We start from the raw sequence: 14,452 nt of genomic DNA on the forward strand, positions 1-14,452 counted from the left end.
GAAAAAAAGCACAAACATTTACAAACTGCACCATCATCATTTTAAGTGAAGCATATAAAACAAACACAGCTGTGTGCCCACCACCCAGATCAAGACAGTAAGTATGACCACGGAACCCTGAGCAGGCCTGTCCACCTAACCCCTCAAAACAGAAGCACTTCAATCCATGTGCACTCCTTGACAGAGCCCAGTTTTTAAGTTTATACAAATTGAGTCACATAAAATCTGCACACTGTGGTCTGGGGTCCTTTTTTTGTGGTGAGAGATGACTTTTCGATCAATATTTTATTTGCTTTATTTTATTTATTAATTTACTCATAGCTTATTTCTCATTATATGACAGTTTATTATATATCTAGGATACTCTACCATTAATGAGCACAGGAGTTGTTTATTTGGTTTGAGCTACAATTTTACTTACACATTTGCTCTGGTATGTACTCTGTTTGTACATTACTTGGGTAAGTATATGTTTTGTTTCTGTGGAGGATCATATATCCAGGATTGCTGGATCATTGGATTTACACATATTTTATAATGTGAATTTATAGCTTCAGTGGTTTCTAACATTTTTTTTTTCTGGAATGAAATAAAGTATTTTTTTGTTTTTTGTTTTGTTTTGTTTTTTGCTTTTCTTTCCTATTTAAATTAGAAACAAGATTGTTTGACATATCAATCCCAGTTCCCTCTCCCTCCTCTCCTCCCCTACCACCCTCCCCCAACTAAAACTCTACCTATCACATATCCTTTCAGCTCCCCCTGGATAGTGAGGCCTTCCATAGGGGGTCATCAGAGTCTATCATATCCTTTGGGATAGGGCCTAGGCCCACCCCCATGTGTCTTGGCTCAGGGAGTAACCCTCTATGTGGATTGGGATCCCAAAGTCCACACCTATGCTAGGGATAAGTACTGAACTACTACAGGAGGTCCCATAGATTTCCGAGGTCTTCTCACTGAAACCCACGTTCCTGAGGTCAGGATCAGTCCCATGCTGGTGTTCCAGCTATCAGTCTGGGGACCAAGAGCTCCCCTTTGTTCAGGTCAGCTGTTTCTGTGGATTTAACCAGCCTGGTTTGGACCCCTTTGCTCATCACTCATTCTTCTCTGCAACTGGATTCCAGTTCAGTTCAGTGATTAGTTGTTTATCCAAACTTACCAAATGGCAGAGAGTGAACATGCAAATTAATAAAATCAGGAATGAAAGGGGGACACAACAACAGACACAGAGGAAATTCAGAGAATCACCAGGTCATACTTCGAAAACCTGTATTCCTCAACATTCAAACATCTAAAGGAAATGGGCAATTTTCTGGACAGATTTCACTTGCCAAAATTAAATCAAGAACTTAAATATAAGTTAATAAAGTTAAGTTGATAAACAACTTAAATAGACCTATAACCCCTAATGAAATAGAAGCAGTCATTAAAAAGTCTCCCAACCAAAAAAAAAAAAAAAAAAAAAAAAAGCCCAGGACCAGATGGCTTCACTGCAAAATTCTACCAGAAATTCAAGGAACAGCAAATACCAATTCTCCTCAATTTGTTCCACACAATTGAAGCAGAAGGATCATTGCCAAACTCTCTTTACGAGGCTTCAATAACCTTGATACCCAAACCACACAAAGACACAACTAAGAAAGAGAACTACAGACCAATATCCCTCATGAACATTGATGCAAAAATAATCAATAAAATACTGGCAAATCAAATCCAAGAACACATCAGAGAAATCATGCACCATGATCAAGTAGGCTTCATCCCAGGGATGCAAGGATCGTTCAACAGACAAAAATCCATCAATGTAATCCACCAAATAAACAGACTGAGGGGAAAAAACAAAACAAAACACATGATCATCTCACTAGGTGCCAGAAAAAGCCTTTGACAAAATCCAACACCCCTTCATGATAAAGGTCTTGGAGAGATCAGGGATAACAGGAACATACCTTAACATAATAAAAGCAATATACAGCAAGCCGACAGCCAACATCAAATTAAATGGAGAGAAACTCAATGCAATTCCTCTAAAATCGGGGGACAAGACAAGGCTGTCCACTCTCTCCATACCTCTTCAATATTGTCCTTGAAATTCCAGCTAGAGCAATAAGACAAAAAAAGGAAATCAAGGGGGATACAAATTGATAAGGAAGAATTTCACTATTTGTAGATGATATGATAGTCTACATAAGTGACCTGAAAAACTCTACCAGGGAACTCCTACAGCTGATAAACACCTAAAGCATTCTTTTTATAGTAAAGGAAAGTCATTCTATGCTCAGTAGAATTTTATTTTAGATTATAAAACAAAAAAGGTGGGGCTGGAGAGATGGCTCAGAGGTTAAGAGCACTGCCTGCTCTTCCAGAGGTCCTGAGTTCAATTCCCAGCAACCACATGGTGGCTCACAACCATCCGTTATGAGATCTGGTGCCCTCTACTGATGTGCAGATATACACGGAAGCAGAATGTTGTATACATAATAAATAAATAAAATCTTAAAAAAAAAGGCAAGAAAAAAATTAGCCAAAATTAAACATGTATCATACACACAAAAACTTTCAAGCAAGCAGACTGTGTCCAAATTAAAAGCTTAATTTAACTGCATCTAGCCCTGCCTAACTATCCACGATTTACTGAACGAAAGGCACTTGGCTCGGCTACCAGCTCCAATGCAATCTACAGACAGAGCATGAATTGTATCAGAAAATGATCACTCATTGATCAGCTTCCAAAGTGTGCTCAGTTTAAATGCAGATTATATACCCAGAAGCCCCATGGGGCAGACACAGCACCCAGGCGATGCCATCTGGGATATGAGGTATGTGCCACTCTCTTAACACAGCTGGTTTTATCTTTTCAGAAAGCAAACCCAACTGCACTTTCAGTGCTTTCACAAGTGGGCTAAATGGACTAACTTCTCAGACAACAGAGGTAACAGGCAACTACAAGAAAACATGGCCCCGTGCAGGCTCATCTGTTGCCAAAATGGACATAGGCCACGGACATAGGCTGCTAAGTGTCGTCTATAGGCATGTTAACACAGGCTCACAATTCAGAGTGTCCATGAGGAACAATGTATGTATTAATTGTAATATTACTTTCTTAATGGAATGTAACTTCTTAATAAAAATTAAGAACCATGCCATGAAATCATCTCCACATTGGTGACTGCCTACCTAATATAGTTAGCCATTCATATTGGATATCATTTTTAGTCATATACATTTAATCATATGATAGTCTAGAGCAGACAAACCTACCACATGGTGATGATCAGAACAGTGGTTTCTTCTGGTTTCCATAGCTTCCACTAGCTCACAGAGGGAGGCAAATCTGGATCTCTTCCCTCTAAGACAGCCCCTGGTCTGAGAATTTCCCCACATCTCTGGAGATGACAATACAATCTACATGGTAGACAATGTTTTATTCCTTTCTCTTTATGTCATCTTTTTCACACACATCAATTTAGAGGTTTTCAACCACTGGTATACAGAAGACTGGTCATTCCATGGCGACCACGTGACCACTCATCTGAAGACAGACTCTAGCTGCTGTCGTTCCTAGTTGGCTTTATATTAGCTCATATTTGGCTTTAATGCCATGCTCCAGAATGTGATGATGTTTCTATCGCCAAATCCCTGGAGGAGCTTGGTGTTCTAAGAGGCCCTTTGTTTTGGCTACCATGTTCCTCCTCAGCCAACCTATGTCCCTCCTTTCCCTCTGAGCCTCCAGTTCCAGCACATTCCTCTGTCACCTCTCTAGCAAGTGCTCTCCCAAAATCTCCATCCAGGCATATGCAAGTGTTCATCTGAAACCCTCATCCTGTATCTCCCAGGGAGTCACATCCTATTTCCAGACCCCTATCACCTGGCCCGTAGCTTCTTCCACAATTACCAAAATTACTACTAACCATGATGACTCAAATTTCTTGACTCCGTCTTTACCAAAAATAGCCCTCCAAAATACAAATATTTGTAGGGAGAAATTCTATTTTCATTAGTGTCAAAACACATAAGCTGTCCTCTGAAGGGACACATTGTTATTGATTTTGCGCTCAGATGGCACTGCCTCTGAGGAACCTGCAGCAAATTCCTTGAGACAAGTTAGTCACTTCATTGTGTGAGCTTCACAAGACTATTACAGCATTTAATACGCTGTATTACAATTGTCTTGCAGGGTGTCTGCCTGCCCCACTGGGCCATGGACTCCACGAGAGCAAGGACTGCACCTTCCTCACCTTTCAATCCCCATTTCAATTCAATTCAGCAAATATTCAATACCCAGCACTGTGTCAATTTCAAAGTTAGCACTTAATGAATATTTCATGAGAGAATGAAAGGGTGAAGGAAGATAAATTTACATTATCTTAAAATACTTCCCAAAAAGTTTTGGCAGAAACTACTTTTTAAATTCTTCTAAGAAAAAGTGTGTTTTGCCAAAATCCATACTCAGATGAAGGAACTCCAAAATTTGTTCTTCCAGGTTGTTTTATGCCTATGAATTTTAATTTAAAAGACAAAGAAAATGAATTATACCACAGAGTACAAGCAGCCTTGAAGGCAATGCAGTCTAGGGAGACAACCAATATATGGCACATAAGGCCTGCTCCTCATGATCATGGTCATGGTGCTCTTGACTCTGCCTTACAATTTCCCAGTTAGCACTCATCAGGCCACTTTTGAGAGCTGGTTCTCAAGATGAATCCTATGTGACATTGATCTAGTTCCTTTTCTCTTCCTGCAAGGAAGTCTCCAAGAAACTAAATTGCTGTTTCAGTCACAGAGCTGGTTAGTATCCAGAGCTTGAACTAGAACCCAACTAGCCTAAGTCTCTTTTTACACTATGCATATTAGAATATACCTTAAATCTATAGCTGGTCAATAATATACATATATATATACATATATATATATATATATATATATATATTTAAAAAGGTAACATTTGGGGGGCTGGAGAAATGGCTTAGAGATTAAGAGCACTGGCTGCAGAGTCCTGAGTTCAATTCCCTGCAACACATAGTGGCTCACAACCATCTGTAGTGAGATCTGGTGCTCTTTTTTTAGCCTGTAGGGATACATTGCAGGCAAAATACGGTATACGTAATAAATAAATAAATCTTAAAAAGAAGAGGAACATTTTCAATGACTATTTGCCCCTTTTAACCAGAAAACAGATATAGATATATGTGTTATGCTACTATATTATATAGTATGCTATTATATTACATCAAATATCTATGGACTGCTTTATATATTCTACTTTTTAATCAAAAGCAAAGTACTTTCTGAAAGCATGCCACTAAAAATGATAAATTAAGAACTGAGGAGATGGCTGGGTAGTTAAGGGCACTTGCTGTTCTTACAGAAGACCCACATTCTGTTCCGAGCACCCACATGGAAGTTCACAACAGCTTGTCATTCTGGAGGATTCAAAGCCCTTTTAACCTTCAGAGGCACCAGGCATGGATTTGGTGCACATACATATATATATTCAGGTAAAACACTCACATGCATAAAATAAAATCTTTAAAAAATAGTAAAGCACAAATCAAATAAACTGATTGGCATAACCGTTTTTTATCTTTCTCATAGCTTCTTAGCATGTCTAAGACACAGCTTAGAAAAACATGTATAAAATTAAAATAGCCAGTTGTGGTGGCACACGCCAGTAGGATAAGGAGGCAGAGGCAGGAGAATCACGAGTTTGAGGCCAGCCTGGGCTACACATTTTTTATAAGCTTGCCAAAAAAAAAAAAAAAAGTGACACACTGGAAGACAAATGTCACACAATTTCAATTTTATGTGTAACCTAGAAATGATGAACTTATGGGAACAGAGAGCAGAATTGTGGCTATTAGGCTTCAATGTGGGCCTTTTAACAATGGGGAAACAATTGGTTTAAGGATATAAAACTGCAGTTGGACAAGAGGCATGGACTCTGTGATGTCTTGATGTCTATTGACAGCATGATAAATATGGTTGATAACAATATGCTATATTTTAAAAGTTGTGAGATAGTATACTTTAAGTGTTCTCAAAACAAAAATGATGAATATGTGTGATATAACATGTTAATTGGTTTAATTTAGCCATGCCATTGTGAACATACTGTATTATGTATCATAATTGTGCATGACTTTATTTATGAGCTAAATAAATGAATGGAAAAAATTAAAATAATATGTACATCTTGTAAAGTGTGTTTTTTCCATCACTATGGAGGCAGATTTTGTTAATTTTTACTTTTCACTGAGCAAACAATGATCCTTAGTACAAAGAGGAGTAGGAGCTCATAACAGCTTTAGTGGTATTTCAATCCACTCAGTTCCTATAGATTCCTATCTTACCATGCACAGATGTGCCCATGTTAAAGAATGAATGCCAAAGAAACTGAGATTACCAAAAGTAATCATAGGCTACTGTTTTTTGTTCAGCACAAGCTTAAAATTCTCCAGAGGAATAGACTTGTTTCTTCCAAGTCAGTCAACAGGGGATGAGGGAAAAAATACGGGCGGTTGAAATAAAATATCATTAACCTCCTTTGCTTTGAGAAGAGAAACAGAAAAATACTCTCCAAGAATTAAAACCCAAGATACCTCATTACTAGAAATAAAAAGGCAAATGAAACAAAAAGCAAAGAAAAGCAATCCCACTGTCTGCAAATAGGACAAGAGAAAGATCTTGGACACAGAACTACGAAGAGGTTTGTCATTCTGAGGAAAAGAAATGAAATAAACTATTAGAAAATAGCAATGATTGCTTTGTAAAGAAAATGGCTGACTTTTGTGAAAGAAATAGTTGCCACCAATACCTGGTTAATACTTGGGCTCTATGTGTCCATCTGTATCACTGTTTCTTACATGTGAAGTCTTATGACAGTGGCCTTGGAGATGTGCCTTTCAGGCATAGGGTTAAGGTTGGCATTCCAAATTTAGATATTAGTGGTCCTAGTTTGCCAGCAATCACAGGGACAGATGCTGGTAGCAACTGTGGCAGATATTTACTTACTGTCTCTCAGACTCTAGCCAAGCTTCCCAGCATCTCTTCTGTAATAAACAGGACTTGGTGTATGAAATTCTCAGACTGACTTGACAACTGATTTCCAATTGAAAAAGACTACAGTAGACTCTAATGTGGAGGCCAAGAGGGAAAGGAGACAAGTTCTCCCAATTCCAGCTCCTAGGTGCCTTCCTTCAGCATGTTTTATTCCTTCCCCAACCAGCTGTGTGCGGTCCCCTTGGAAATCAAAGTATCAACTGTCTTCCATCTATTCTCAGCCCCAAGACATTTCTAAGCCACCAAAGCACTTCAGGAGTTGATCTTTAGGAGACAGATCAAAACAACTACATGCTTTGCCTTTGCTCTCTTCCTCTCTCTCTCTCTCTCTCTCTCTCTCTCTCTCTCTCTCTCTCTCTCTCGTGTGTGCGTGCGCGCGCGCGCGCGTGCGTGCGTGCGTGCGTGTGTGTGTGTGTGTGTGTGTGTGTGTAAAGCATTTTCAAACAGAATAAAATAGGGCTAGTGATCTAACTGACAAACTTTAAAACAAGAAATAACATGATGGAGGAGGGGCTGGTACTATTTAAAGGAACCATACATCTTAATATCCTAATACAAGGACTGCCTGTTTGTTCATATGAAAATCCAACTATTTAGGGGACACTTAGCATAAATGAATTTTTTTGTTTTGTTTTTCAAGACGGTTCCACTTGTGTAACAGCCCCAACTGTCTTGGAACTTGCTCTGTAGATCAGGCTAGCCTCGAACTCACAGAGATCCATCTGCCTCTGCCTCTGCCTCTGCCTCTGCCTCCCAAGTGCTGGGATTAAAGGCGTGCACCACCACTACCTGGCTTGCATAACTGAATTCTTGACCTGGAAATTTTCTTTACACCAGCAGTAAGAAACCATTCAATCATGTCTGAACATGTCTTATAAGATGTGGCTTTTGGCCATCATTTATTTATAGCTGTTTTTATGGCCTTTGTCTAACATTCCTTTTCACAATGCAACATGAGTGGTTCAACAATTATAAAAGCATTCAGTCATGCCTCCTTCCATCCCTTTTTCCTTCATCTTGTAAAAACTGCTCACAAACATCTATTCACCTGGATCCAATAAAAGCTACTCTTTTACCCTCAATCACTGGCCAGCAGCGTCAGTGCTGCGTTCCCTTCACTGTGCACATCATTTCCAACTTTTACTCTTACCTTCTCCCATTTACTCTTCATTCTACATCATCACTCTGTCGTCTATGCAGCTTACACATTTCCAGATCTGAAGGCCACTGTCATGGGGCCATGTGAGATGAAGAGCAAATAGCTTTGGAAGTCATGAAGAGTAGCTGTGGTTCGCATAGACTTACATGGGTGTGCCTTAGGGAGGCAGAAGACCTCAGGCAGTTACTGGCATTATTGCCCTCAGGGTTACCACATCCCTCATAATCGATGAATTGTATGGAAACTCTAAGGGGGTTTCTAGCCCCTTACTGGGCAATGTTACTGGTACTTAAAATAATAGTGACTAACACTTCCAAAGCATTGCTGCTGGAGCAGATTAATGATTCACCAACCAATTTCAGAAAGAACTTAGAGATGCAGATTGTTAGTAAAGTTAGATTGAGGGTGGTTTTGTTAGTGGCTTTGATGTAGAAAATCTTGGGGAACAATTTAAAGTTTAGAAAGGCACACTTTTGTAATTTGAGTGAGGAATTATTAAGGTCAAGGAACAAGAACAAAGGTACCCTGGTTATCACTAGCTGAGGTGCCTTTACTGCTAAAGATGGGTGGGTGATCAAAGGTGATGATTAATTTTGTGTACCTATTTTTGCCCTCAGCTTCCTGGTATGATTTAATAAAAAATGGTTGATGAGTAGGTGTGTTATTCTGAGGATTTAAAGTAGAAATGAATGATTGTTTTTTATATATAAAAGCCTACATTTGTGATTCTTTTAAGATTTTGTATAAGATTACCTTTTGAGATAAATAATAAAATAGTTGACCCTTCTTAGTAACTGCAAACAGCTGTCTGCCAATACAAAAGGAACTAGCTGAAATATACTTGGCTTGCTTCAAACTTTGTTAAATTATGAAAGTATCATTCCATTGGTGTGAAGATGTTAAGGTGGGAAAATTAATACAAAGAAGAATGTTTAACTACGTGTGGGCTTCTAAGAAAACCATGTAACTTATGATCATGTCATTTCTTCCTCTCTAAAGATTTGATTTTGGAAACTATGTTGTGTGGTAATTTTTTGTTGCATAGAAATTTTTGTTTTAGGAGGTATAAAATGTAAATGGAGTTCTTAATTGGTCTAATTAATAAAAACCCAGAGCTAGATATAGAGGAAAATGCCGAGAGATCACAGAGGAGGAGGGGCAAGCCAAAGCCACTTTACCTCATTAGCTTCCAGCAGAAAAGTGAGCTAGTTCTTGTGTCTTCCGTTACATCCTCTTTGCCCAGCCATCTCACTTCCTGTTTCCACCCAGTCATCTTACTTCCTGTATGTCTGTACAGACCTCCAGACTCTATGGTTAGCTAGTGGCAAACTCCATCCTCTGATCTTCAGACAAGCTTTATTTGTACAACAAGATATTACGACAATAAAAGGGATAAGAGAAAAATTGAGAAGGAGAAAAAAAGAGAAAAAAAGGAAAACATCAGGGTAAAAGAACAGAGTAGGAACAGCAGAAAAAGAAAAACAAAATTAAGAATTCAGTTCTGGCTCTCAGAAAAGTCTCCTGTATGTGTGCAGTTACACTGTCTCCGAGCCTCGTCTTCAGTACCTGACCTGCTAAGGGCTGGCCCACTTGGCAAGCTACCACTTATAATGTTCTCTCCTTCCTTGTCTTTTTAGACACCACTATGATGGGGGATGTCCTCTATGTGTTTCTCTTACTGGTTGATGAATAAAGAAAGCTGTTTCAGGCAATGGACAGGCAGAATTTAGCTAGGCAGGAATTCTGAACAAAGAGTCAGAAAAAGACAAAAGGCAGATGCCATGTAGCCACCAGGTGGGTCAAAAGATCTGAGCATCACCGATAAGCCAAGGCCATGTGGTAATACTAGACTACTAGTAATGGGTTAATAATTAAGAGGGAGCTAGCTAGAAAGAAGCCTAAGCCAATGGCCAAACAATTAGAAATATACACTAAGTCTCTGAGTGGGTATTTCATACACAGCTGCCGGGACCTGGTGGCGAGAGAGAAACTCTTGTATCCACTCCACATACATGTTTTCTTCCTCTAGCCCTTGTGGAATTCACCAGGCTTCTATTCTTAGTCGGCTACATGTGCACCCTACACAATCTCACACATAGATATGGCCACCAAATCTGTCTTCAGCCCAGACTGTTGTAGACATGTCCACTAGATGTTTCCACTTTGAAATCCCGCAGGGTCACAAAGAGCTATAATCAACTCAGAAACTAAACCAACTCATTCTTTCGTCATGCAAGTTGGCTTTCTGCCCCATGATAGATTTCTGGAGACCACATAACCAGCAACTCTAAAAAGCCTCTGCTGCATCCTTCTCACCACTACAATGACCATTTTTAATGAAAACAGAATGATTCTGCAGATCTTCCATTCTTTCCTAAGTTTCCAAGAGTTCCAGTGGCTCCCCAGAATCTCAGGATGAGAGTCAAAGTTCTTACCACACACTAGAACTTCTTTCAAACATTCTGTTTCTCTGTATCTTCACTCTCTCTCTCTCTCTCTCTCTCTCTCTCTCTCTCTCTCTCTCTCTCTCTCTCTCTCTCTCTCTCTCTCTCCCTCTGTGTGTGTGTCTTTCTTAAAAACCTTCACATTTTAGTCATTTCATGTTTCTTGCTAGTCCTTTGAGTAATTATTTGCATAAATATTCATGAGAAGTTTCTTCCTTAAATAAGAGATTAGGGGGAAAATGGAGAGAGCAGAGAAGGATCACATCATGGGAAGGGTAAGAAAATGGTCGCATACCCTCTAGTTGGAGGACTTCCAATAGGAAATGGAAGTGTTCAAGCCTGGTTCTGAAAGATGCTGTGCCCTGGACTACAGGAACACACTGACATGGATGAATCTCTGACTTCCTCAGATTATAGGGCAGCTTTGTGCTTGGCAGGAAAGACTCAACAAGAGATCCTGGTGAGTCTGAAATTGAAGACTTATAGAAGAGGGCGGGGTGGAGTTGAGGGTGAACTTTAAATTTTTTCCTACAATATATTCTGATCATGGTTTTTCCTCCTACAAGTCTTCCCATATCCTCCCCAACTTTCTGTCTCTTCAGAAAACAAACAGGCAAACAAAACAACTTTTTTTTTAAAAAAGGAAAAGCACAAGAAATTCATGTACACACACACACACACACACACACACACACACACACACACACACACGCACACGCACACGCACACGCACACGCACACGCGCACACACACACACACGCACACACATGACATTCTCTTACTAATACTATGGAAATAGGCTCACTGGAGGAAAAAACACATCAAAACAATAATTATGTAAATTGTAGAAACATTTTCACATTAAACATTTGCAAACTGTAGTTTTTAAAAACCTAATATATACATAGACTTTATTTCACTAATACTTTATTACTGAAGTAAATTATCAGTTTCACTAATAATCCTAAAACTAAGGTCATAGCAATATTCTGCCACGTGTATGGAACCCAATTCTGGAGGGACCAAGGTCCTCTAAATCAGTGAGATAGCTAAAAACCTATGTCTGGAATTGTGAAACAACAACAACAAAAAGGAAACAGAAAACCACAAGAAATTTGTGTGCATGTGCACACACACACACACGGGGAGGGAAGGGAGGAGGGAGAGAGAGAGAGAGAGACTTAAAAAGATAAATCTGGAAACCATAATATACAAGCAAAAAATCAGTGAGACAGAAAAATGCCCAAACAAAGCAATGCAAGACAAGAGACTGGACAAATGTGACTAGGACGGACAGTAAAAAGTGTGTGTGAGGGGGTGTCAGAAATCGTAAAATGTGAACTAGACAGCAAACTACATTTCTACTTAAAAAAAAAGAGAAGAAATCATGAATGTGGGAAGAACTTTTAGGGAAGAAGGGAGGTCAGCAGAGGTGGGAAGATTAGGAAAGGGGGTTATAATAACCACATAACCACAATACACACACAGAAAATTGTCAAAGAATGTACTTTTTGTTAAAAATTTTTTGCAATGTTTTCTGAGCAATACTTTCCCCTTCCCCAGTCCTTCCAGATCCTCCCACCCACTCAATGCCATACCCTTTCTCACTTCAGTATTTCACTTCAAATAAACCAAGCCCAACCGACACACACACACACACACACACACACACACACACACACACACAGAGAGAGAGAGAGAGAGAGAATGAGAGAGAGAGAATGAGAGAGAGAAAGAGAATAAAAATAATACAAGACCAAAACAAACAAACAAAAACAAAAACAAAACAAAACAAAAAGCCCAAAGTGATAGGAGAGAAAAAGAGCGCAAAAGCACCCTTAAGTTCATTCTGTGTTAGTCATCTACTACTAGGCACGACTCCTGCCCTTACAAGTGGTTAATATAAGATTCTAGTGGAGAAAACTATTTTCTCCTCTGCAAGCAGGTGTCTTGGAATTACTGCTGCTATGATGAAACACAATGACCAAAACGTTGGGGAGGGAAGGATTCATTTGGTTTACACTTCTATCACGGCTGTTCACGGGAAAGGCGTCAGGACAGGAACTCAAACAGGGCAGGAGCCTGGATGCCTCAGGGCAGGAGCTGATGTAGACCATGGGGGTTGCTGCTTGTGGGCCTGCTCCACCTGCTTTCTTATAGAACTCGGGACCATGCACAATATGCTGAGCCCTCACTCATCAGTTACTAGCTAAGAAAACACCCTACAGGTTTGCCGACAACCCCATCTGATGGAGGCACTTTCTTAGTTGAGGCACCCTCCTCTGAAATGACTCCAGCTAATGTAAATTGGACTTACCTAGCAAGGCCGGAGTCAACTGCATACAGCTTCTTGATCAAGGGTAGAATCTCCTGCATAACTGTGCAGGCACTGGGCATGCTGCCTGTGACTGCCTCTATCCTATCCAAAACTGCTAAGAATGATTTTTAGAGCACTGAATGAACTCCAATAATGCACAGTTTAAGCATACATCGAATCAGTAACCAACAATGGAAAACTCTACAATGCAAATCTTCAATTACTTAAGCCAGTCATGCTACATTACATTCAAGTTTTCCCACTTCTGGTTAAATGAAAACATTGCCATCGAGTAGATAACCAGGGGAAATAGGATTTGTAAGGAATTTCCTTCCAACTAAAATATATTACATAACTGTTTCTAATTCTTTTTCTGGGGCTCAGTAGTAGAACACTTGCCTAGTATGCCCTGAACTTGATCTCTAGAACACTAAAACAGCCTTTTCTTTTGATGACATTAGAAAAAAGACAGAAAAAGACAACTATATATCAGCTACTTTTCTTCTCCCACTGTCTATTTGATGCTTTGTGTACATCACCATGGACTTCATTAAAAATACAACTTTTTTCTAGACAACAGCAGGTTAGAAGATCTAAAATGACATTTAAAGATTTATTAACAGTTTTTTATTTGGCAGACCTTTGTGTATTCTTGAATACAGTTTAGAGATGGAAATTACAACCTGGATTTTTTCAGTTGTTTGAATAAAAATGAGCATTTACCATATCTTTTACTAAACTATTTAATACTGTCAGAACAATTATTAAAAACTGCAGTCGCAAGAAAAAGAAATCCTGGCAACTATATGTTGTAAAAAACATCACTAACATAGTGACTCCTGCGTCAATGCTTAGATACAGGAATACAGGGTTTGTGACATGAACAGATGAATCCAAACAATTCTACTGAAATGCAAAGAAAACTGTACTTTTGACTCCTAAATCCAAATTATTAAAGAACCTATATGCCTATACTTTGCAAAAGATCAAATGCAAAGTATACCTCTAGGTTGTAAACTTTTTAGTTAAGAATGTCATGAAGAAACAATCATAAGGGTAAAACTATTTAAAGATTTTTCTGCCCACACTATAAAGTTCAAGCAGGAATTACTTCATTCTAATTCATACATAGTTGAAGGAGTAAAATTATTATACACATGCCAAAAGTATAAATTACATAATTCAATCTTTTTAAACTTCTAGCTTCTCCAGGATTCACGGAGCCTGCGTTGGTCTGCAAGAGGCCCCTGCATACAAGCGGTGCTTGCTTAGCTTGGGGTTTTGAAGGACTTCTAACGGCGGAGTAGGGGTGTCTGACTTTTGTCTGCTCTCAGGACCCCTTCTCCTACTACTGGGTTAGCACATCCAGCCTTGCTATAAGGATTTGTGCCTAGTCTTACTACACTTTGTTATTGTGCCACTGACATCACTGGGAGTCCTGCTCTCTGCTGAGGGAAGAGGAGGAGCAGAGGAGGG

Source organism: Cricetulus griseus (genome assembly GCF_003668045.3).
Source record: "Cricetulus griseus strain 17A/GY chromosome 1 unlocalized genomic scaffold, alternate assembly CriGri-PICRH-1.0 chr1_1, whole genome shotgun sequence".
NCBI classification, from domain to species: Eukaryota; Metazoa; Chordata; class Mammalia; order Rodentia; family Cricetidae; genus Cricetulus; species Cricetulus griseus.